At 50.7% G+C, this 23,222-nt stretch overlaps 1 protein-coding gene and 1 pseudogene across 1 annotated transcript in view; both read left to right on the top strand.

Moving 5' to 3' along the window:
• LOC144119363 (uncharacterized) overlaps positions 1–3,061 on the top strand; it is a 42,082-nt pseudogene extending 39,021 nt beyond the window's left edge.
• LOC144120358 (uncharacterized) overlaps positions 1–23,222 on the top strand; it is a 333,822-nt gene that overhangs the window by 151,971 nt on the left and 158,629 nt on the right. The window lies entirely within an intron of this gene.

Genomic DNA, 23,222 nt, shown 5'->3' on the forward strand with positions numbered 1-23,222 from the left:
TCCGTCTTTTGCAGCCAAAACACCAGTCAAAGTTCATAATATCGTGCTTAAATACGTCCAGTGAGGCATCTGTGATTTGCTGTGCACTAATGGTCTCGTTCACATTGTTTCGCTTAGCATGCTTATTTTGAAAGACGACAAACACCGGACAGTGATCACTCGCATCTGAAGCAACTGCACCGCAAGAGAGTACATTGGTTTCAATATTCGTAACTATTAAATCAAGTGCCGACACAGTCGTGCATGTGACACGTGTTCCTGTTTTTATTAAGTTTTAAAACCCATTGGAAAGAAGTTTCATTTTGAAATCACGTACAATAGCGTCGTGGTCGAGAGTATTAATATTAATCTCCCCACTGCACAAAAGCGAACATTTATTCAATGATGCATATTCTAGAACCTGGTCAAAAGAACCTGTAAAGTTTTTCATGTTGCCATTTGGGGGGCGCTATACTACAGAAATCAGCTGGTTTCGATTTTCCAATGTTAACACTTCATAATCTTCCGCAACTTTACTAAGATTAGGCAGGATGTGGCACCTTTTGCACGCGACAGTATAGATAGCAACACCGCCGCAGCGTTTGTTAGGTCTGTTAAGGAAAAAGGCTTCTTAGCCGGGCAGCTCTAGCATCCTGCAGGCAGGATGATACCATGTTTCAGTGAGCATCAAAACCGTAAATTCGAAAGAGAACTGTTTTAACAGCAGAACGATTTCATCTTGTTTGTTGCCCACTGAACGCGCTTTGAGGTGCGAAGCAGTTTCATAGTTACGGTGCCCTAGCTTCACATGTTGTGGCAGGAACAAGTTCGTGATAGGCCATTCTTTAGTTTTTTTTTATTACAAAGCAGAAAGATGACACATTTTAGTTGCCAGGTGAGCTATGATTATCGTCTGCTGCTGACTAAGCACAATTTTTTTCCTGTAAGAAGAGCCTGATGAGTTCCTTCTCGCTGGTTATCGGTACAGCAACAGAACGGTCAGTTTGCTTCATGAATATCTTTCCATCCTGTGACCAAACAGACTTCTACTGATGCTCATACTTTTTTTTCACAGCAAATGCAAGCAGTTTCTTTTGTACTGGGCAAAGTTTTTCATTGACGCACACAGTATCAGAATTTTCCAGACCAACGTCAGTGTTTGTCAGCGTCATTTTTTTTTTGCTTTTGGGAGGGGTGACCGAAGAGGGTACGGAGATTACACCCGAAGAATTGAGAACCTCGGATTGGATCACTAGAGTGGGAAAACATGTTAAAGAACTGCAGGACCTCACGAGAGGCGAACGGCGAGGAGGCAAAGATGGAGACGCCAGATTGGAACGCGGAGCCGAATCCGGATAGGGCAAAAAGATAGCGGCGGAGGCGAACGCCGCATATAAAAAGCTGGGGCAGAGGAACGCGGAGCGCTCAATTGCGTCGTACCTTCCGCGTTTGCCAGCTAATGACTACAAGATAAATTATTCGGCCGAAGAATGGGCTGGCGCTCGCGAAAGTTCCGACTACGAGGTTGAGTGCGGCGGTGCGTATGGCAGCGCAAATTCCATGGGTCAAAGGGCAGGACAAGGACGTGCTGATTCATAACGACAAACAAGGCACCCTGATTTTCAGCACCCCAGACATGGACACTGTCTGGAAGGTGACCAAGATTGTCTATCCATATCGACGACGACGAGTACGAAGTCACAGCGTACCTGGCGCCGCACGAGGACTGCGGGCGGGGTGTGGTGCACGGCATCGACCCGAAACTGACCATAGAGTTACTGACAGAGGCCTTCGGCAACCCGAGGATCCCGCCGATACTTGGCGTTAGGAAGATGGGCAAATCCAGTTCGGCGATCGTCATCTTCAAACACGAGACAGTGCCGAGGTGGGTGTACTGTTACGACGTACCCCTAAAGTGCGTGCTCTACAAGAAGCGGTACGAGGTGTGCTACCGCTGTGGCGAGCTAGGACACAGATCGGACGTATGTGTCAGCGCCCAAGTTAAGTGTCTGGAATGCGGAATCATAGCCCCACCCGAGGATCACGTATGCGAGCCCAAGTGTAAATTGTGCGGCAAAGGTCACTTGACAGCAGACCGGAAATGCAAGGAAGCTTTCAGGACCCCTTATACGATAAAGAAGAGGCAATGGGAGGCCAAGCTGGCTATGGAAGTCATGGAAGAGGAAGCGGGGAAGGCGAAGGAGACCGAAGTAGGAAGGAGCCGGTTCGAAAAGCATCAAGGGAGATCCAGGAGTTAGTCAGGAAACCAGAGCGAGTCGAGAGGGAGATCAGAGTCCTTCCCGCGTCTACCGAATCTGCGGGAAGCGGAGAAGCAAAAGAAGGCCCAACCCGGGACTGCGGGCCCCTCCGGAGGCGCTGTCGTCAACAACCCAGCGAGGCCCAAGTCTCCGAGCCGAAAGGTGGGTTGGGTGAGCGAAGCCTCCCAGGATAAACGCGATGAAGAAATCTTCCAGATTAAGGAAGAAAATCGATTGCTTAAGGCACAGCTCGCAGCGATGAGCAAGCAAATTGAGGAGCTTAGAATAGCGCTTAAGCCTAATGCAGCACCTGCGAAACAATCGCAGATGCCACAAAATCCAGTTGTAAGAGCATCAGAGGAGCAGGGTGCGGCTCAGCCGCCGGCTAAGAAGAGGGCGAAGGAAGTAGAGAAGCCCATAATAGATATGGACACAGAGAAAGTGATAGACATGAAAATAGAACAATTGGAGGCAAAATTTGAGGCCAAATCTAGACAGGACAATGAATGGCGCAAGGCTTTTGAAGAACGCATGTTAGGGATGTTCCAAACCCTCTCAGAGCAGCTGCATCAACGAGATAACAGTGTCGCAGAGCAAATACATCAGAGGGATAATAACCTCACTGAACAACTTAAGGAAGAATTTGCGAAAAGGGACCGGGCGTACGAACACCTCACCCAACAAGTACTAGGAAACCAGATGAATCAGCTGATTGGCAATCATGGCTCACAGATCCAGTAAAACCACCGTTTGGCAATGGAATTGTAGAGGTTTCACGCGCAAGCGTGCTGTCTTGCAGGAATTCCTGAGGAACGGGGACCGACCGGAGCTAATAGCACTACAATAATGCGGCAGAAAAGCAAAATTGTCGGGGTACAAATCATACGTAGGCGAGGGTGAAAACACTCAGGTGGCCACCCTAGTCAAACGAAACATCACGGCGGTGCAGCATAACATCGGGAGTACACAAATAGACCATGCTCTCGTAGAACTGATACCGCGAAGAAAGAGAGAAAGTAGCTTGTTCGTATTAAATGTCTACAGTTCTCCCAAACAAAGGAAATTGAATTCGGGGATCTCTTCGCAACGACGCGACGTAAGATAAAGAACAACCCGCTGTTGATCGTGGGGGACTTTAATGCTCACCATTCGGCATGGGGATATAAACAGGCTTCAATCAAGGGCACGAAATTGTGGGACGACATAGAGACTCATAATCTGGATTTGATAACCGACCCGCTGCAACCCACAAGGAAGGGAAATAGTGTCACGAGTGACACAACACCTGACCTCACCATGACGGGGAGCGGCACTAGAGCCACGTGGTGCAATACAAATGAGGATCTGGGAAGCGATCACAAGATCATAGAAGTGGTGGTAGAAGGAGGCCCGACAATTCCCGGGAAACGGAAGGTAGAGGCCGTAAATTGGGACGCTTTCAGGGCACTCAGGGACAACCCGGCTCCCGTCTCTGACATTGCGGAATGGAGCGATGGGGTGGTACGGTCTGCTAAAGAGGCCACCGAAGCGGTGGAAATCGAGGGGGACAACGAAGCCGTAGACAGGAGATTAATAAATCTCTGGAGGAAAAAGAAAGGGTTGGAGGATCGACTTCGACAAAGGAGATGGGATCGGAATATCAGGAAACAGATAGCGGCTTTAAACAGAGAAATTGAAGAGCACGCAATCGCACTCACGAAGCAGAATTGGGGGAACGTCTGCGATCAGATGGAGACGAATATGAGTACCGCACGAACGTGGCGACTTCTTCGCCACCTCTTAGATCCGGATAGCACAAAGTCAGCGTCCAAACAACAGCTGGAAAGACTGGCGCATCAGTTTGAAGGCACTAAGAAGGAACTCTTAGAAGAAGTTCGCAACAGGTACATAAATCACGCCGGACCCGAACCCCTCCCGGACTATGAAGCGGGAGAGAATTCGGAATTAGACGCCCCGCTCTCCCTGGCAGAAGTCAGAGCGGAGATTAATCGCCTGCGGACTAAGTCAGCAGCGGGGCCGGATAGAGTGAGCAACAGAATGCTTCGTAATTTAGACGACAGGTCCATCGCCAACATCGCAACGTACATGCAGGAGTGCTGGGAGAAAGGGACGATACCACAGGAGTGGAAACTCGCAAATCTCATTTTCATTCCCAAGTCGGGGAAGAAACTGGGCCTCGAGAACCTCAGGCCGATATCGCTCACCTCCTGCGTGGGTAAGCTTATGGAACATGTCGTTCAGACGCGGCTCAGTAGGTACATAGAGGAAAATGGGCTATACCCAGACACCATGATCGGCTTCCGACCAAAGCTGTCGGCATGCGACGTGATGCTGCAACTCAAGGACCAAATTATAGACAAGCAAACCCGAGACACGATAGTGATTGCGGGGTTGGATGTGGCAAAGGCATTTGACAACGTGAGGCACGTGTCGATCTTAGAGAATCTGAACTCACTAAATGTAGGTAAGAGAGTGTATAGTTACATCACGGACTTTCTTACGAACAGGAAAGCCACTCTCAAGATAGGGGAAGACTCCATCGAGGACATTATACTTGGTAACACAGGAACGCCGCAAGGCTCGGTGTTATCACCAACCCTCTTCAACATTGCGATGTTGAGACTCCCCGAACTGTTGGCGGACATTGAGAATTTAAACCACACAATATACGCGGATGACATAACATTATGGATAAATAAGGGGAGTGACGGACAAATTGAAAGCTCTCTGCAAAAAGCAATTGACATCATTGAAGAGTACCTGAAACCCAAGGGACTTAAATGCTCGGCCGAAAAGTCGGAAGCACTGTTCCTGATGCCCCCTGGAAAACGGCGGCTTCACCAAAAGCACGAGGCAGACATCCACATGTATGTCAATGGCGCAGAGATCCCCGCGGTTGACAGTATCTGCGTCCTCGGGCTAAGGATTCAGGCGAATCGGAAGAATCATGAAACGCTTGCTAGGTTAGAAGCTAGTGCAAATCAGACGTGTCGTCTTATCAGAAGAATAGCGAACAGGCACGCTGGGAAGAAGGAGGCGAATCTCTTGAGACTCGTGCAAGCCTTCGTAATCAGTAGGATAGTGTACGTGGCACCCTACCTGAAACTCAACGGAGCGGAACGAAACAAGCTCGAAATCATTATCAGGAAAAGTGTCAAGGTCGCACTCGACCTACCCCCGAACACATCCACCGAGAGACTTATGAAGCTAGGGGTCTCCAACACTCTCGCGGAGCTCATTGAGGCTGCCCTTACCGCTCAGCATCAAAGGCTACTCGGTTCTGAAACGGGGAGGAAAATTTTAGAGAGATTGGGCTACGAGCCCAGGCATGAACATGCCCGCTCACGAGACATACCACGACAAATCAGGGACAAGATTAAAATCCCTCCGCTGCCCAGAAACATGCACCCCGCCTTTCACGAAGGCAGGCGCAAAGACAGGTCAGAAGCATTACATGCTAGGTATACAGGTCGACAGGACCTCCTGTATACGGACGCTGCAATATATGAGAGCAAAGCCGCACACGCGGCTGTGGCGGTTAAGGAAGACGGAACCCCGGTGGCGTGCTGCACAGTCAGTGGTGTCAAGACAGTAGAAGCTGAGGAAGTGGCGATAGCCTTAGCCGCCAGCCAAGGAGGGGTCAAGGTGGTCATTAGGGATTCAAAAAACGCTGTGAGAAATTACGAATCGGGGAGGGTGACGGAGACTGCCATCCGTATATTAAGCAGGGAAGGAGGACCCAGAGAACTGGTTCTGCTCGTTTGGGCACCAGCTCACCAAGGACTTAAAGGGAACGAGGAGGCTCATTCGGTCGCCCGAGGTCTCACTTACCGGTCGACCCCTGGGACCTCCCAAATCTCTGGAAGTACAAACAGCACAGAGGATATGCGCGCATACCAGGAAATCACACAATACTACAGACTAAATCGTCAGATTTATCCGGGAGCGGACAAAACGCTCAATAAAAAAGAGGAGGTTCTTTGGAGGAAATTAGACAGGGGTTTTTCCCAACCCAGTACTCTACAGCAAGTGGCATCCTACAGTATTCAGGTCAAAGTGCAAATTTTGCGACCAGCCAGCAAATTTGGTCCACATGGTGTGGACGTGCCCGGCTAAATATGATAGCTCACGCACTATAGAATCCTGGGAGGCTTTGCTCCGCAGCCCAGACCCCAACGTCCAGCAAGACATCATCGGTCAAGCCCTTGCTGCTGCTGTATCCCAAGGGATCCCGGCCGACGGCTAGGGCCGACAGGGGAGATGGACTTCTCTCCTGGCGTTCATTGACTGGTGTTACAATAAAGTTGTTTCTCTCTTTCGGGAGGAATGTATCACGTTTGGCTCGAGACCGGAACTGCACCACAATATTCGACCTACCCGCCTAACGTGTCGGTACTCGGTGACAGGCTTCAATGTCGCTTTCTTGAATTGGCTCTTTAATTGCATTTCCTACCTTTGAGACTATGTCAATCACAGACTCGCTGTCATTTTTGGTGACACCTTGAATTTTTAAGTTAGCCCTTCTTGAGTATTGCTCAGACAGAATGAGTCGCTTGTCCGAATCAATCATTTTACTTTCCTAATTTGTGTGCATGGTTCGAAGCGCATCATTTTTGTCAGCAAGGTTCTTGTTTTCAGCGATTTCGGCAAGTAGCTTTTCCTCAAGCTCATTGATAGAGTAGTGTGCAAACTCGATGCTTTTAACTAAGCCTTGCTTTTCGTTCTTCAGTTCTCGAATTTCGTTGCGCATTTCCCGTTCCAACGACTCGCGAAGTAGCTTCATTTCTGCTTTAATTTCTTCTCGTAACTTTTGCTGTATGAGCTTTAAAGTCCTCTGTCATTTTTGCCGCCCCCTTTTCAATCATTCCTAAACGTGTGTCCACTTACAGTCAAACAGCACGCTCGATAAGGTTCAGCAAACAGAAACGGGAAAAATAGAACTTCACAAGACACTTGGCAGCAGCGACGAGCGACTAATATATTGCGTATGGTCAAAGTGCACTTTTCACTAACCTCCAATGAAGGCTGAAGTAGATTAGGACGCTTGCGACTCGCTCGACGCAACTGCCAGATGCTGCGGGTGTCGGTGAAGGTGCTCCTTTTGCAGTGGATGGGGTCACGTGGGAGCCAGCGTAGCAGGTCACGGCGTAGCCGACAATGACGGCCTCTTTAAACAGGCAGTGTAGAGCGTAATCCGTGTTTTCACAGCCGCAGGCTTCGGGACGAATCAGTGCCGGCGCCTAATGCGGCTGCGTGGGTGTGTCACAGATCTCTCCGGAGAACATTTGGACTGAAAGAATGGACTAGGCGACGGGTCTACCCACACAAACGCACATTGAATACACCCTACGTGGCACACACACTAGAACACAAGACTAACAAAAATAACACAAAACACAAAGACTATAAATACACACGACCCGGGCACACTGCTACTATCGTCTACTACTAATGTTCTACTATTAGCGGTCGGCGTTCGTGCTCACGGTTGGCTCGGTGTGGCTGCGGCGTTGTATGGATCCAGTAGGCGGCGTCGAGGCGGCGTTCGCCGTGCTTGGGCTGGCGGCGTTAGACGCGCTTGGGCTGGCGTCGCTGGCGGCGTCGCTGGCTGTGTCGTACAAGCTCCCGGTCCAAGCGCCCGTGGAGGTGATGCCGGTGTTGTTGGCGTTGGGGGCACCACCTGGATGGGTGGCAACAGCGCTGGAGACAACCCTGGCCGTAGCAGGTGGTAGCGTCCTCTGTTGACTCCCCGGAACGGGCGCAGGCACAGCAGGAAGTCCACGATGCGGAGTCGTAGAACGCGAGCTCACCGGAGCAGTAGCCGGCGTCGCTCTCTTCCAGCCAAATTGACCCTGACCCGCCGGAGCCTCCGCTTCTCTGCTGTTCCCCCTGCGGACCTCGCTCTCACTCCCCCTTTTATAGCCTCGGTGTTAGTCCACGTATGCGTTGTCGTCGTCTTCTTCTCTTCTCCACCAATCATCTTTCTCCACCTCACCGAATGCTTCTCCACCAACCATCTCCCTACACCTCACCGAATGCTTCTTCTTCCTCTTCTTTATCCTTCTTTATTCTGCAACGATTCGAGTGGATAGCTTTGGGGAAAGGCTGGGAGCGCAGTGAGTGGGCCACGGTATTGAGCATGTGTTTAGTTCTTTTGGCCGGGTGTTCAGAGTGACGTTAAGCGCTTTGTTCGCTCATGTGATGTGTGCCAGCGCACAGTTCCGAAGGGAAGAGTTGGTCCCGTACCTCTGGGCAAGATGCCAGCCATCGACCTACCGTTTCAGCGAGTGGCTATTGACATTGTGGGGCCAATCGCCTGTTTCAACAAATTAAACTCCTTCTCCCGTTCTATCCTTTTTTTCTCCTGTTCTTCCGCCTCGCGAGCTCTTTTCTCTTCTCGCTCTTCAGCCTCGCAATCTCTTCTCTCTGCCTCGCGAGCTCTTTTCGCCTCGCGCTATTCTGCTTCACGAGCTCTTTTCTCTTCTCGCTCTTCTGCCTCACGAGCTCTTTTCGCCTCGCGTTCTTCTGCTTCACGAGCGTCTATCCCAATCAGAAGGTCTCTCCTGGCACATTTTCTTGATCATGTTTTTGAGGGTGCCGTTGAACCGCTATACAAGCCCATTACACATGGGATGGTAAGGCGTTGTCAGTAATTGCCTTACTGACAAAATGCGGTTAACCTCCTTCATTAGTTCCGATGTGAAGTTCGAGCCCCGGTCACTCAAAACTTCCCTCGGGAACCCATATCGCGAAAACATTTCCACGAGACCCTCCGCCACTTGGACACTGTCAATAGATCTCAGTGGAATAGCGTCAGGATAACGAGTGGCCACGTCAACCAGAGTAAGCACATATCTGTTGCCTTTGGCGGATACTGGAGAGATTGGCCCCACAATGTCAACCGCCACTCGCTGAAACGGTAGGTTGATGGCTGGCATCTTGCCCAGAGGTACGGGGCCAACTCTTCCCTTCGAAACTGTGCGCTGGCACACGTCACATGAGCGAACAAAGCGCTTAACGTCACTCTGAACACCAGGCCAAAAGAACTCCTCGGTGATCCTAGACACCCTTTTTGGAACACCCTGGCGTCTGGCCATAATGGCGTCATGTCCTAAACGTAGCACGGTCTCTCGCATTGCTCTCGGTAACACCAGCTGTTGGACACGCCTTCCTGAACTAAATATGCATTCCCTGTGCAAAAGGCCATTTACCAATTGAAACTCGAATGACGTTCGACTCTTCTTTCTTTTCACCTTCTCCCTGACTCTTTCGAAGCAGGTCTTCAAGCTCGGATCTACTTTTTGCCTAATTGCAATTTCGCCCGGTGTTACGCTCAAGCACATCGCAACAGGAGTAGAGAGCGGACGCTGCATTGCTCGGGCTGTCGCTTGAGCTCTTGTCTCAACTGCCGACGAGAAACTGGCTGCACCCGTCTGAGCTGTCGCAGGCCTTTACTCCTTTGAATATTCTTCAACGTCGAGCATCCTCCACTCGGGACCAGGGTCTTCGACACCTCTTGCACCCGTAATGTTCCCCAAGATGAGATCGTAGATCGGTTGGCCTATGCATTTTGCCACTACCTGCCCAGTATAATATGGCGTGGACACTAGAATCCTAGCTTCAGGAAGGTACCTTACTGTGCTGTCACCAGAGTGACGACCGACGCTTCCCCTGTAAGATCCTCGTCCTTCACCAGGCTTCTACGAACCAAGACTGTTAGCTCCGCTGTCTCTAAGCACCAATATAGGACGGTCCCCTATTTGCCCAACCACCACTGGCATTGCTGCTTTCGACTTGGGTGTTTCACTCACTGCCTCATTTTCCAGCGGCGCTTGCTCTCCTTTCAGCTGTGGAACTTCGGATGGCGTGAAAGGTTCTACCCTTGAGTCGACAACGCATACAGCTCGGTCCTGCGTTCTGTATCGGCACTCATCCAGAGTATGACCCCTCCTCTTACAACCTTGACACACAATCTGTGTTTTTTGGGCAGCGCTACTGGTCCGACAGTCAGCTGCAGGGTGTCCCACCTTGCCACACAGAAAACACCTTACTGGCGCCTTAGATGCACTGCCATAAGCTCTTGGGTTTGCCGCATCATTCTCGAGGATTTCTAGGGTTTCCTCCTTTGCCTTACTCAAATTCCTTAACCCTTGAGCTTCCAGGAATTAATGAGCAGTGTCGGCGAACTCTTCCAACGAACACAACTTTCTTTCCTTCAGAAATAGCGCTAGCTTTGTGCGGCAGCATGCTAAAAATTGCTCTGTGACCAGCTTGTCACGCACCCCTTCGAAACTTTTTTCTGTGTCAGACATATCAACCCACCTATCAAAATATTTGGATAGCCTGCAGGAAAACTGCTTAGCGGTTTCCGAATCCTCAGGTTTCGCGGTGCGAAATCTCTCACGAAAACCCTCTGCCGTAAGCCTGAATGTTTAGAGGAGTGCCTTTTTGACTTTATCGTAGTCCATGGAATCAGCAGCGGGCATCCTTCCAAACACATTCAGCGCCTCTCCGACTAAACACATGCTCATTGCCGTGGCCCTTTCACAGCGCTCCCAGCCTTGCCCCAAATCTATCCGATCGAATCTTTGCAGATATGCATCCAAATCACCTCCTTTATCATCGAAAGGAGCCATCAGCTTCCTTGGGCAAACTCTGGCTGGTCTAGGAGATTCTGTACCCGCTAAGGAACGCTGATCATTGTCCGCGATCTCCTCATATCCTCCCCCGACATGCGCCTGTTTCCACAAAATAAACTCCTTCTCCCGTTCTATCCTTCTTTTCTCCTGTCCTTCTGCCTCGCGAGCTCTTTTCTCTTCTGGCTTTTCCGCCTCGCGAGCTCTTTTCTCTTCTCGCTCTTCCGCCTCGCGAGCTCTTCTCTCTGCCTCGCGAGCTTTTTTCGTCTCGCGCTCTTCTGCTTCACGAGCGTCTGCGCGTGCTTGCGCCCTTTCCTCTCTCTGCCGTTTTGCCTCTTCTTTCTCCTCGCCACAGAGACGCATCGCCACTTCCTTGCTTAACCCTAGCTTGAGCGCCATCTCTAACGTTTTTGCCAAGTCCATACTTTCTGCCGTCGAGAGATCGGAAAAATCCGGGACAAAGCAAACAAGAAAAAGGAAGAGTATCCTAGCAGGCTCGCCACTTTATCACAGATCTCTCCGGAGAACACTCGGACTGAAAGAATGGACTAGGCGACGAGTGTACCCACACAAACGCACATTTAATACAACCAACGTGGCACGCACACTAGAACACAAAACTAACAAAACTAACACAAATCACAGACTATAAATACCCTCGACCCGGGCACACTGCTATCAGCGTCTACTACTAGCGTTCGGCGTTCGTGCTCACGTTTGGTTCGGTGTGGCTGCGGCGTTGCATGGATCCAGTATCCGGCGTCGAGGCGGCGAGGCGGCGATCGACGTGCTTGGGCTGGCGTCGCTGGCGGCGTTCGACACGCTTGGGCTGGCGTCGCTGGCTGCGTCGTACAAGCTCCAGGTCCGAGCGCCAGTGGAGGTGATGCCGGTGTTGTTAGCGTTGGGGGCACCACACGGATGGGTGGCAACAGCGTTGGAGACACCCCTGGACGTAGCACGTGGTAGCGTCGTCTGTTGACTCCCCGGAACGGGCGCAGGCACAGCAGGAAGTCCACGATGCGGAGTCATAGAACGCGAGCTCACCGGAGCAGTAGCCGGCGTCGCTCTCTTCCAGCCAAATTGACCCTGACCCGCCGGAGCCTCCGCTTCTCTGCTGTTCCCCCCGCGGGCCTCGCTCTCACTCCCCCTTTTATAGCCTAGGCGTTAGTCCACGTATGCCTTGTCGTCGTCTTCTTCTCTTCTCCACCAATCATCTCTCTCCACCTCACCGAATGCTTCTCCACCAATCATCTCCTTCTACCTCCCCGAATGCTTCTTCTTCTTTATTCTTCGGTTAATTCGCGTCGTCTTCTTCACACCTTTTTCCTTTAAAATTTAATTTAGGCTCCTTAATATATGTGACAGGGTGTGCCCTGCAATGAAGGCCGACGTAGATTACGACGCTTGCCACTCGCTCAACGCTACTGCCAAATGCTCGCCTAGAACTCCCTCGTTCTCTGCCCAAAACTGCAGACTGTGCTTTATAAAACCTGCATCACCACCCTGTAAACCTCAGATGTCACTGTTATGCCCCCTTTCCTTTATATATCATGTTCATTCTACTGAACAGCCACTCATCGAGGGCTTTGCCATCCACTGTCATTTTGTTCGCTACCTCTATTAATGTTTGCTTGAATTTTGGTCCTAGCTTCTTTGTTAACATGAGTGCACGTTGTTGGGCGAGTCGGTCGTACATACTTAAAGAAGGGAATTGCGCTAAAAAAGACATGGACGTCCTTGTCTTTTCTCGTCCATGTCTTTTTTAGCGCAATTCCCTTCTTTAACTTTGTTAACATAATAGAAATTTTATTTATTTATTTATTTATACCATATGGTCCTGTCGACGTGCTACTAAGAACCATCTCTGCCCTTTCCCACTCTCTTTGCTCAAGTGAAGCAATTGCAGTAACCGGTCTATCCTCCTTCGATAAATTATGTGCCACATTTCTTTTTTATATTTGCCGCCACGGTGGCTCGGTGGTTACGGCGCTCGGCTGCTGAGCCGAAAGACGCGGGTTAGATCCCGGCCGTGGCGGTCGAATTTCGATAGAGGCGAAATTCTAGAAGCCCGTGTACTGTGCGATGTCAGAGCGCGTGAAAGAACCCCAGGTGGTCGAAATTTCCGGAGCCCTTCACTACGGCGTCCTTTATAGCCTATGTGCATTTAGGATGTTAAACACCATGAGCCAAATCAAATCTTTCTTAAATTTTTTCTGTCGTCCTTATTGCTATGTGTTTCATTGCTTCATCCCCACCTAGTCGAATACCCTGATCTGTAACAATGAACCTTTGCTCTAGCCAAATCTTATTCCTCATTGTATTTAGATGTTTCGAGAATTTCTGAGCTGCTTTTATAACTTTTTATTTATTTTTCACGTCCACTCGGCACCCTTTCTTCTAATTTTCTCATCAATCAAATACGATGGTTTCCTTCTACACTTTATGAAGCTATCCCATTTTCTGTCCACTTCAACTTCTGGTTCCCCTTTCTTATTGGAATATTTGTGTTGCCTGGACGCTTCCTGAGGTCTACCTAAAGTAGTCGAGTTTATTTGGTATAATATCCATTCTGTTTCGTTATCCTGAAACATTACTTTCTCAATTTGTTTGGCTGCTGTTTCCAATTGCTCTTGAGAGCAAAAATTTCCCTTTGATTGTTCATCTCGCTTCAGTCTTATATTGGTTTCTCTTCTGGAACTCAACTTGATACATTTTGGTCACTACCTCGACTTCTAAAACCATGTTCATCTATGCTCATAACACCTAATCGATAATACGTCGTGTGCGACATAAGTACATAATATATCGTGGAGTGCACACTCCCTGCCTCGCATGTTATGAGTCCTTAATACTTCTAGGTACTCTTGCATACTACTAAATCATGTCTGTCACACATATGCAGCAGCATGCTTCCTGTCCAATCTGTGTACCCATCCAGGTCTTCTGTGTGTACATTCATGTCGCCTAATATAATTACCACGCCCTGTCCTCCTAGCTCATCAATGTCGCTTTCAAATACAATAATATTAATCGGTTTTGGGGGAAAGGAAATGGCGCAGTATCTGTCTCATATATCGTTGGACACCTGATCCGCGCCGTTTTTCCTCCATAAAAACGCAGCCGCCGCGGTCGGGTTCGAACCCGGCAATACAATCTACCATTTTCCTTTTTTCCTCTTTGGCATTATCTCCTGTACACCAGCATACAAAGTCAAAGAGTGTTTGTTCCCCGGACAATTTTCCTTTTAGCCATAAATGATCCTTGCATCCCAGTTTAACCCTTTGAAAATTCATACTTTTATGAATGAATTCCCCAATTCCGCCCCCTTTCAGCTGCCCTCGGTTCTATTGCAATATTCCATGCGTAGTCTGGGCTACGGGATGGTTGCTCCCGGTCCACCCAAGAAAGCTGTTGCCTGGCGACCTATCCTATTCCCTACCCTCTTGCCAGTGGCCCCATTGTAGTGAATGCCATCCTGTGCTAAAAGGTTGGAGCTGACCTCGTACACGTCCCTGTTAACTTCCATCACCCCATATCCTAGTCGTCGAATCATTAATTTAATTAGACGGTTAGCCTCAACGACCCTCCTTTCCGTTCGGCTAGACTGCCTCTGGACCTCTGGGATTGTGCACATGATCACATGCACACTTTCAGAGGCCTCTCTAAGCCTCCGCATCCCCAATTCTGTTTCTTGAGCTTCTGTCTCCTCCCCTTCAGCACATTGTTGCGACCAGCATGCAAAACGACAAGGTGTTCGCTATCACCATACCACCACCTGGGCTTTGGCCATTGTATCTACCATGCACTTCCATTACCGGGCCTCCACCTGCAACCGTCTGTCCGCCTTCACGGTCGTCAAAACGCCTTTCTCAACCCTCGCTACGTTCGAGACACGAACTACCAGAACTCTTCTGCGCTCTAACCGTTCGCTTCCTGACAGCGACTGTTGCCTTCCGGATCGTGTTAGCTGTCTGTCCCGCCGCCGCACACTACTGTCGCGCGTCAAAGTGCCCGTTTTACCTGTTTGTCTCCCCTACTCAAAGCCTGCTGCGCTACAGCGCTGTAGGATCGACGAGCGCCCTTTAGGTTTACCCCGCTGTCCTCGTCCACCAGCTGACGCAGCTCCGTACCGGGGCGACCTGCCGGCCGTGACTAGAGCGCTTCTACCTGCTCTTCTAGCTGGGCCCGCTTTTCCCGCTCTTCGTTCATCTCGCCCACTATTCGCTCCAACAGGTCGGCCTTAGCCCCCTCCCTCTTAAGCGACACGGCGGCCTGGGTTTCTAGCTTAATCCATTCCTCTCGCTAGACCTTTATGCCCCCTTTGAGTTCCTTAATCCTAGCTGCCCATTCCCTTTCCAACGTCCGAACAGCCTCATCAAAACGCTTATATGGTCTGCACGCGAAGCTAGCCCCCTCTGCCTCGGCTAAGCTCCCAAACTCGGTCTCGTCTAAAAAACTCCAAAGCTCGCACTCCTGGCACTGCACTAGCTCCCCCTCCATCTTGGCTTTCCTAGCTTGCCGACCCATCGTCCGGGCGACTACGTAACGTAAAATCCGCCAAATTTCCTACACAGAGACCTACGCCACACACACCTCCGCTAGCCTTCCCACCCCTAATACGATTTGAAACCGCCGCTGCTCAGCATCTGCAAAAGCAAGTATCAAAAAGCACTTAGCTTCGGACGAAGTCGCTCGAGCTGCGAAAAAAGCGTCCACATCCGACGGCATCACGAGTCAAAAGCCCCTGAAAGCCCGGGCCAACACCGAGAAGCTGGCGCCACCTCCCGGAGGTGCTGGAAAGCGACGGCGTCGACGGCGTCGCCACCACAAAGTGGCCTGAAGAAACGAGCGGCGCAGACGCGCTGTGACACCGGGGCCTGGGTCCACATCGTCCAAAACGGACACCAGGTGATTGGACGCGTTCGGGGCCGGTTTTTACTCCCCATCGTCCCCCTCCCCACCCAAGGCGCCCAGCGCCGAGCAAAATCAAATAGCAGTACTCAGGGCCCAAAACAAGATACTGCTAAATAAGATTAACGAATTGGAATCCAAAATGAACCAGCCTCCTTCTCCCCCCTCTACCCCCGCGGCTGAGTTAATGGAGAGTGAGCGTATGGCGCCGAACGCGGCAACAAGCGCGGAGGCCGCATTCGATGCTCATTTCGAGGCCCGCTCCGGGGCCACAGACGCCCGATTCCCCGCCATCCAAAACCAAATTTCAGTGATGGTTAACGCCATTCCGAAATTGCAAAAACAATTAGCGCTGATTACCGAACAAATTGCGCATTCCTCGCGCCCCTCGCGCAGGCCCGGTGGTCCCTAGAAGGAAGTATTCGGCCGCCCTCCCAAACCTTCTAGACGCGCCCCAGATGCAGACGATGACGAGAGCTGCTCGCTTTGCGGTGTGGAGGACGCGCTCCCTCCCCACGAGTGCTGGCTCCGGAGCAAGGGCACGTCAATCCCTCCTTAAACAAAATGAACAGGGCGAGCAACTCAAAGATCAGGCGCCCCCCAAGAAACAATCCGGCCACCCCAGTCCAAATTGTCCAATAGAACTGTCGGGCCTCCACTCCCACGGAAAGCGGTTGGATCTCCGACTTTTTTCTTTTCAACCCTCGACTCGATTCTGGCGGTGGTTGCCCTCGAGGAGCCAGGGAGAGCGCCACCCTTAAAATTTACATCGTCTGCCTTCCAGCAGGAACCGTGTTCCTGCGTCTGTGTGCATAAAAATTGTACACTAATCTAGTTGACTTCGAACTTTGCATTGAATATTCGTATTTAATGGTGACACTCCTTCCGCTCAAGAAACAAGATGCACCACTCCACACACTCAACATCTACCGTTCCCCTAGACTAAAAAATGTAACGTTCGCAGCTCTCTTTAGCCGTGCTTTAAATGTTCTCGGTAGGGACCCCCTTGTGATTGCAAGCGATTTCAAGGCACACAGTACGCTTTGGGGCACGTGCGGGAGGAGAAGGGGGGACGCAAGTTAGCGGAACTTCCATTCACGCTTGGCCTGGCTTTCCACACCGGCCTTGCATATCAAACGCGGGTGCATAACTTTGTGACCTGGGACACGCTTCTGGACGTTAGCTTTACAAAAAATTTTAGACGCGCATAGTGGGCCAACACCGAGGAGACTCTCGGTAGTGACTACTGCCTTATCAATACCGCCGTAAGGATTCAACTATTGCTAAGACCCTGCGCACAAGCTCGGGTTCCCGACTGGAATAAATTCCGGCAAGGCTACATTAATTCGGCCTCTATTCGCGAGGAGGGATACCACGCGTGGACACAAGGATTGGTTACACACCTGCGTTCGACGGAAATACAAATTGAACTTTGGGAGGCAATGCCGGAGGTGGAAAACCACCTTCTTCACCTCTGGGAGGCGCGGCACAGCCTCGTCTGCCGATGGCACCACCAAAAACATATTAGAAAGTTCAAAATTCGTACCGCCGGCCTCACCCAGTGAACAGCTGAATATGTGGCCAAAGTCCTCGACTCAAACTTTGCGGACCGCCGTAACACGGCGACCAGACAAACGTCTAGCCGGGGCACGTGGCGCCTCTTCCGCGTCCTAAATGACCCGACTCATACCCGCCCCGAGACACAAAATCATCTTCAACTAGCTATTCATAGCTTGGATGGAAATACTTCCAAACTAGCCTGCAAACTACGCGACCAGTATCTTTGCACTGAACAGGACCCCCGAGTGCCCGCATACTAGTATGCAGGTTCAGAGAGCGCGGACTTGGATCAGCCGTTCAACCTGCGTGACCTGAAGGCGGCCCTGGCTAAAATGAAACGGGGAACGGCACCGGGCAGGGACAAGATAGCTGAGAAACTGCTTGCCACTCTTCCCGACCCCGACTAGGGAATCCTCCTCGCTTACATTAACTCGATCTGGCTTGGTGAGGCACCCTTATTAATGGAATCGAAGGCCGCCCTGGTAACATTCATTCCTAAAGACGGGAAAGCCGTAAACACAGACAACCTCCACTCCACCTCCCTCACGTCTTGTTCGGGAAAGCTGTTGGAGGCCATGATGCGGGACAGACTGTCAGGGTTTCTGGAGAACAAAAATGGATTCACAGACACCACGTTCAGTTTCTGCCCGCATGCCCCGCAACCCCGAAAAATTCTCAGCCCGGTTTAACAACCCCTCAAAAATAAAGCATTACTATTCGCCCTCGACTTGAAGTGAATATTGGACATAACACCTTTCAGTATATCAAGCAATTTTTCTCCGATTCACAATCTGTCTTCCGAATATAAGAACACGGCCTCAACTAGGAACGAGAGGGACCCCACAGCGCGTAGTCCTCTCACCGTTACTTTTCAATCTGGCCGCGAAGAAACTCCTGGCTTAGCTGGTGCAGGTCGAAAGCGTCAATCATGCGCTTTATGCTGACGACAGAAGCATCTGGGCCAAACACGTATCAGTTGGAGACATTGAGGCCAACATGCAGCAAGAGGCGGATATCGCGGACGAACATGCCCGCCGCTGCGACTTTCAATGCTCCCCGTCCACATTCGCCCGTCCCGTAAGATTTGCGCTGGTCCACAATAGGAATTACTGCCAACTTGCCCTATACGCCGTACTGCACCACTGAAATGGTTGGATTGGAAAAACATTTTATTTCGTTAAGAAGAGCTCGGTGATCGGAGGGCCGCGTTAGGTGGCCGGTAGTCCATGATTGTTGGCGACCTGGTTGTCCCAATCGACGGCCCTGACTTGCGTCTTCGGGTCTGAGTTGGCCAGCACAGCCTCCCACCGCTCGAGAAAAGGGATTTGTACTAGCTCTGCCGGAGGCGGTTCTTCCTTACAATCCCATATGATGTGGTCGTAAGTGGCGCGTTCGCCACAGCGGAAAGATTGGGGTTCGTATTGCGAGGGGTGCATGAGTGACAGTTGCGCGGGGTTCGTGAGGGAGCGCGTTTTAAGCCGTCTCCACGAGGTTTCTTGTGCTTTGTACAGCGTTTTAGCCGGAGGGAGATAAAACCGCCTGGCCAAAGTGTAATGGTGGGTTATGTCATGAAAACAGATAATGCCGTCTCTCGTAAACCCCGGGTGAATAGGCGAGCTCCCTGCCCGGTTGACAAAACCGCGGACTTTATTGTGAGCCTGCTCGTTCCCTGGATTGTCCGAGTGGGACGGCAACAAATCAGTTCGACCTGCCTGGTAGGTTGGGCTGCTTTTTAAGAATGCCCGCTGCGAAATTGCGAATGGCTAATTTTGAGTAGGTGAAAATAATATCAGCGGTTGCCGCCTCCTCCGCGATCTCGGAGGTGCTTGTTTCTATAGTCGCCGCTGCAAGCAGTCCGTCGGGTGCATCCACCGCCACCAATGCGCAGGCCTTGTTGTGTGGGTACTCCGCAGCATCCACGTACACTCAACCCGAGTGCTGTCCGTACTTTTCATGCAGAGCACCTGCTCTGGCTTCACGACGACCCTCGTGGTGCGCGGGGTGCACGTTCTTGAAGAGTGGTTTTGAGTACGTTCTGTCCAATATGTTTCAGTAGCTGAGTTTTCGCTAGAATGGAAATATCTCTGGCCAGCTGACCGATACCCGAACACGATTAGATTAGAGTACTTGGCCTCTTCATTTATAAACATCGACACGTTGACACAACACTAGCGAAACTGCGGAAGGTGGGGGGGGGGGACCAGGTGGGCAGAATAGACCGCCGGGTTTCCAACAAACGCAGGAGGTTGCGGTGCGAAGACGACTTGCGGCTGGCGCATGCATTCGTGCCCAGTCGAGTCCTCTACTCGACTCCTTACCTTCACGTGCGCAAGTTTAACGAGAATGCTCTCGAGGGCATTCTTAGAAAGATGTACAAGTGTGCCATTCATCTCCCGGTGAGCACGTCCAACGAGCGCCTCATGGCCCTGGGGACAGTAAACACTTTCGTGGAGCTCCGGAAAGCACACTTGACTAATCAATACCCAAGACTTTCAAAGACGTCATCGGGACGCTGCCTATTAGCCCGACCACATATACACCACCCAAACTTTCGAAAGAGCGCGTACGCATCGCCGAAGTCTGGAGATACGCCCTGCACGTGCGTCCTTCCGGTCACCATGACACGTGATGACAACAGTGGCAGGCGCCTTACGCGGACGGAGGCACTGACTCGCCACTGCGGGATCAAACAAGGAATCTTCAACGTGGACGCCTCCGGCCTTCACCATGGGGGGAGGGAGTTACAGGGCCGCAGACGACCACCAAAGCATCGCGGTGAACAGCCTAGCGTTCCGAGCTGAAGACGTCACACATGCGGAGGTGCTCGCCATTGCGCTAGCCGCCGCAGACCAGGACTCGCGAGTCATCATCTCCAACTCTAAAGGGGCCTGCAGAAATACTGAAAGGGGTACATACCTCTCCTTGCGTACCGCATCCTTCAAAATTGCGACTACCTCGGGGCCCCCGTCTCGAATGATCGTATGGGCTCATTTTCACATGGGCCTCGAAGGCAATGAAAAGGCAGACGACGCCGCCCGCGCGCTCACTCTTCGGGCAAACGGATCCCGAACCCAGTCCGGCCCTCACTTTTCGAATAATTTCTCAATTATACAAATTCGGCCACGAAATCTATCCTAAGCCCTGTAACGGCGGGGGAACACACTCCTCTATCTTTACACCAATACTCTGTTTTTCTCTGTTGTTTAAAAGCACTTTGATCCTTCGTGTACAGGAAAGTGCCCGCATTGTATGGAGAACTCGTCGGACTTTTTCCACGTGATGTGGGCATGTCAATCAAGAGACAACCTTGCCCCAAAATCGAACCCCGGATTACTGGGCGGTAAACACTTTCAAGGCTGCTCCTACCTGGCGAGTGAGAAGGCCCTGGTCGACCGAGCTCGAGCGCCGGCGGACGCCAATGGACTCTTGTAATGAGGAGCCCACCCAGTTATTGTGAAATGTGGCCCCTTCCGGGCAATCTCAAACTTTTTTCCTGTAATGTACCTTTGGAATAAAGTTTTTCAGACATAGAGAGACGCCAGCAGTATGCTTCCCTTGCCGCTCTCGATGATAGCGACAAGCAGGTGCCGTCCTTATCACTTGCGCTCGCGTAAATCGCACAGCGAGCACCTGCATCGCAGCCCTGTCGCCTTTTAAGCAGTAGCACTCCAGCCTGTATGGACTGTTCGTTTGTTGGGCGGAATGTTTGAGAGCACTGCAATCGTGGCGAGCAAGCAGACGCGTCAGGTGGTATTTTTTCAATTTCGCGGGTATCTGCAGAGAACGAAAAAAAGCCGATACGTAATAAATGGAAAGTTACAAACTGTTCAGTGGGACGTTTCGTAGACCATTCTACTACATTATTATTGGAATTTTTCGCCTATCTTCTTTGTTTGCTAAGTTGGTTAATAATCTAATCCAAAAGACCACTACAAAAAATAGTGCGAGTTGCTCCATACAACGGCCAGCAACATCCATTTGGTCGCGTCGTCTGAGAGTGCTACGGCATATATTCAAACCTTGGCTTAATTTAGCTGGGACGCCCTGTATATTCTTGTGTGCTTCTCAATAAACGGCCTTCGTTGGTCGTCCACGTCTGGCGTAGTCATATCGTCTGCCGACGACGCACTTCGGCAACGCGGGTGGGGGGGAGCGGCTCGGAACGGCACGGCGGAAGCAATTCGGCATCTTCGTTGAGCGCCTGACCATTGACTGAACAGTACGTGTTTAAAGAGCACGACAGCGAAATAAAGCGTCGACTGATGTCCGACGGAGGGAAATGACTACTGCGGACGCAGTGGGAATAAGTATTGCAAAAAATGCCTTCTTATGGGAAGGTAGAAGAGTTTAATGCTAAGACTAAGAACTCTGCATCGTGGACCATTTTGAAGTTTCTGTTTACCTGAGCAATATTGGTGAGGAGAAAAAAGTTTCCGCATCCTTGAGCGTTATTGGCGCTTATGCTTACGAGGTCCTGGAAAGTTTCAGTGTTCCAAAAACGAGGCGAAACGCAAATGCGCCCGTTTGCTGTGCGATGCCAGTGCACGTCAAAGATCCCCACTTGGTCGAAATTATTCCGGAGCCCTCCACTACGGCACCTACCTCTTTTCTTCGTTTCTTCTCTCAGTTTCGCATTTATTCCTTCCCTATCCCGGTCAGGTGTCCGCCGAGATCTGAAACCGATACTGCACCATTTCATCTGCCAAAAAATCCAACTGTTTCAAAATATGCTGGGGTAAAGTGGTTGCTTGAAGCCCATTACTGTCTCTGTGATTGCCGAACTTTGCAAATTCAATGGCCGCGTGTAACTAGAGCATGAAGGTGTGGAAGATCTTATTGTTGATTTAGTCAGGAAATGCGACTTTGGTGTGCACGAAAGCAAAGCGTCTAAATAAAGTGGAAGGTGGCGAGGACTATGAAGAAGAGTTAGACGTGTACCATTTCCTTCAGTTGTAAAAGCGGCAGATCGGCCAGATTTCGGGACAAAGCCGTGTTGACGCACTACGTGGAAAAAATTATTCGGTGCCCCGGAGCACTTTAAGCGCAGCACGCTGCTCTGATGTAAAGATGGTGCTGAATCCGAATGCTGCTCCAGTTTTCATTCGCGTACGGTCAGTTCCCTTCGCGCTAAGTGAAAGAGTAGAAAACAAACTAGGCCAAATAGCAGAAGCAGGCATGATTCGGCAAGTTTCACACAATGACTGGGCAACGCCAATCGTAGCCAGCGTCGTTGATGGTATGTAGCTTGCGGCTGCAGAGATACATCATCATCAGCCTGATTTCGCCCACTGTTGGACAAAGGCCTATTACTTTAACCCTGTCCTGCGCTATCTGAGGTCCGTCTATCTCCGTGAACACCTTAATCTCATCCGCCCCCTCTAACTTTCTCCCGCCCCCTGCTACGCTTGCCTTCTCTTCGAATTCACAGCGTTACCCTTAAGAACCAGCGGTTATCTTGCCTTCGCATTACATGCCCTGGCAAAGTCTGTTTCTTATTCTTGATTTCGACTAAGTTATCATTGACCCGCGTTTGTTCCCTCGCCTACTGCACCAAGCCCGGCGTTGTAGACTGAACAACCCGCTACCAGGACCAGAAGACCTGTATTCAACCAGCGCCTCGTCTATTTTTAAAATGCCAGCCGCATCACCCGCTGCACAATCGTAGCGTTCGGCGTGCCTTATTTTAGAAGAGGAACGGCATATTGGGCGAGTTGGTGTACCATAGTTACTCATAAAACAGCGCTATGGACACAGTACGGAGGAGAAAAGAACACACATTGCGCTGACTTTCAACTGGATTTGAATGGGAAGCTAATGCTTGCTTTTCAAGCAAAGCATTAACCTTGCAAACATGTGCATGGTCAAGAAATGAAAGCAT

The sequence above is a fragment of the Amblyomma americanum genome, chromosome 2 (genome assembly GCF_052857255.1).
Source record: "Amblyomma americanum isolate KBUSLIRL-KWMA chromosome 2, ASM5285725v1, whole genome shotgun sequence".
Taxonomy (NCBI): Eukaryota; Metazoa; Arthropoda; class Arachnida; order Ixodida; family Ixodidae; genus Amblyomma; species Amblyomma americanum.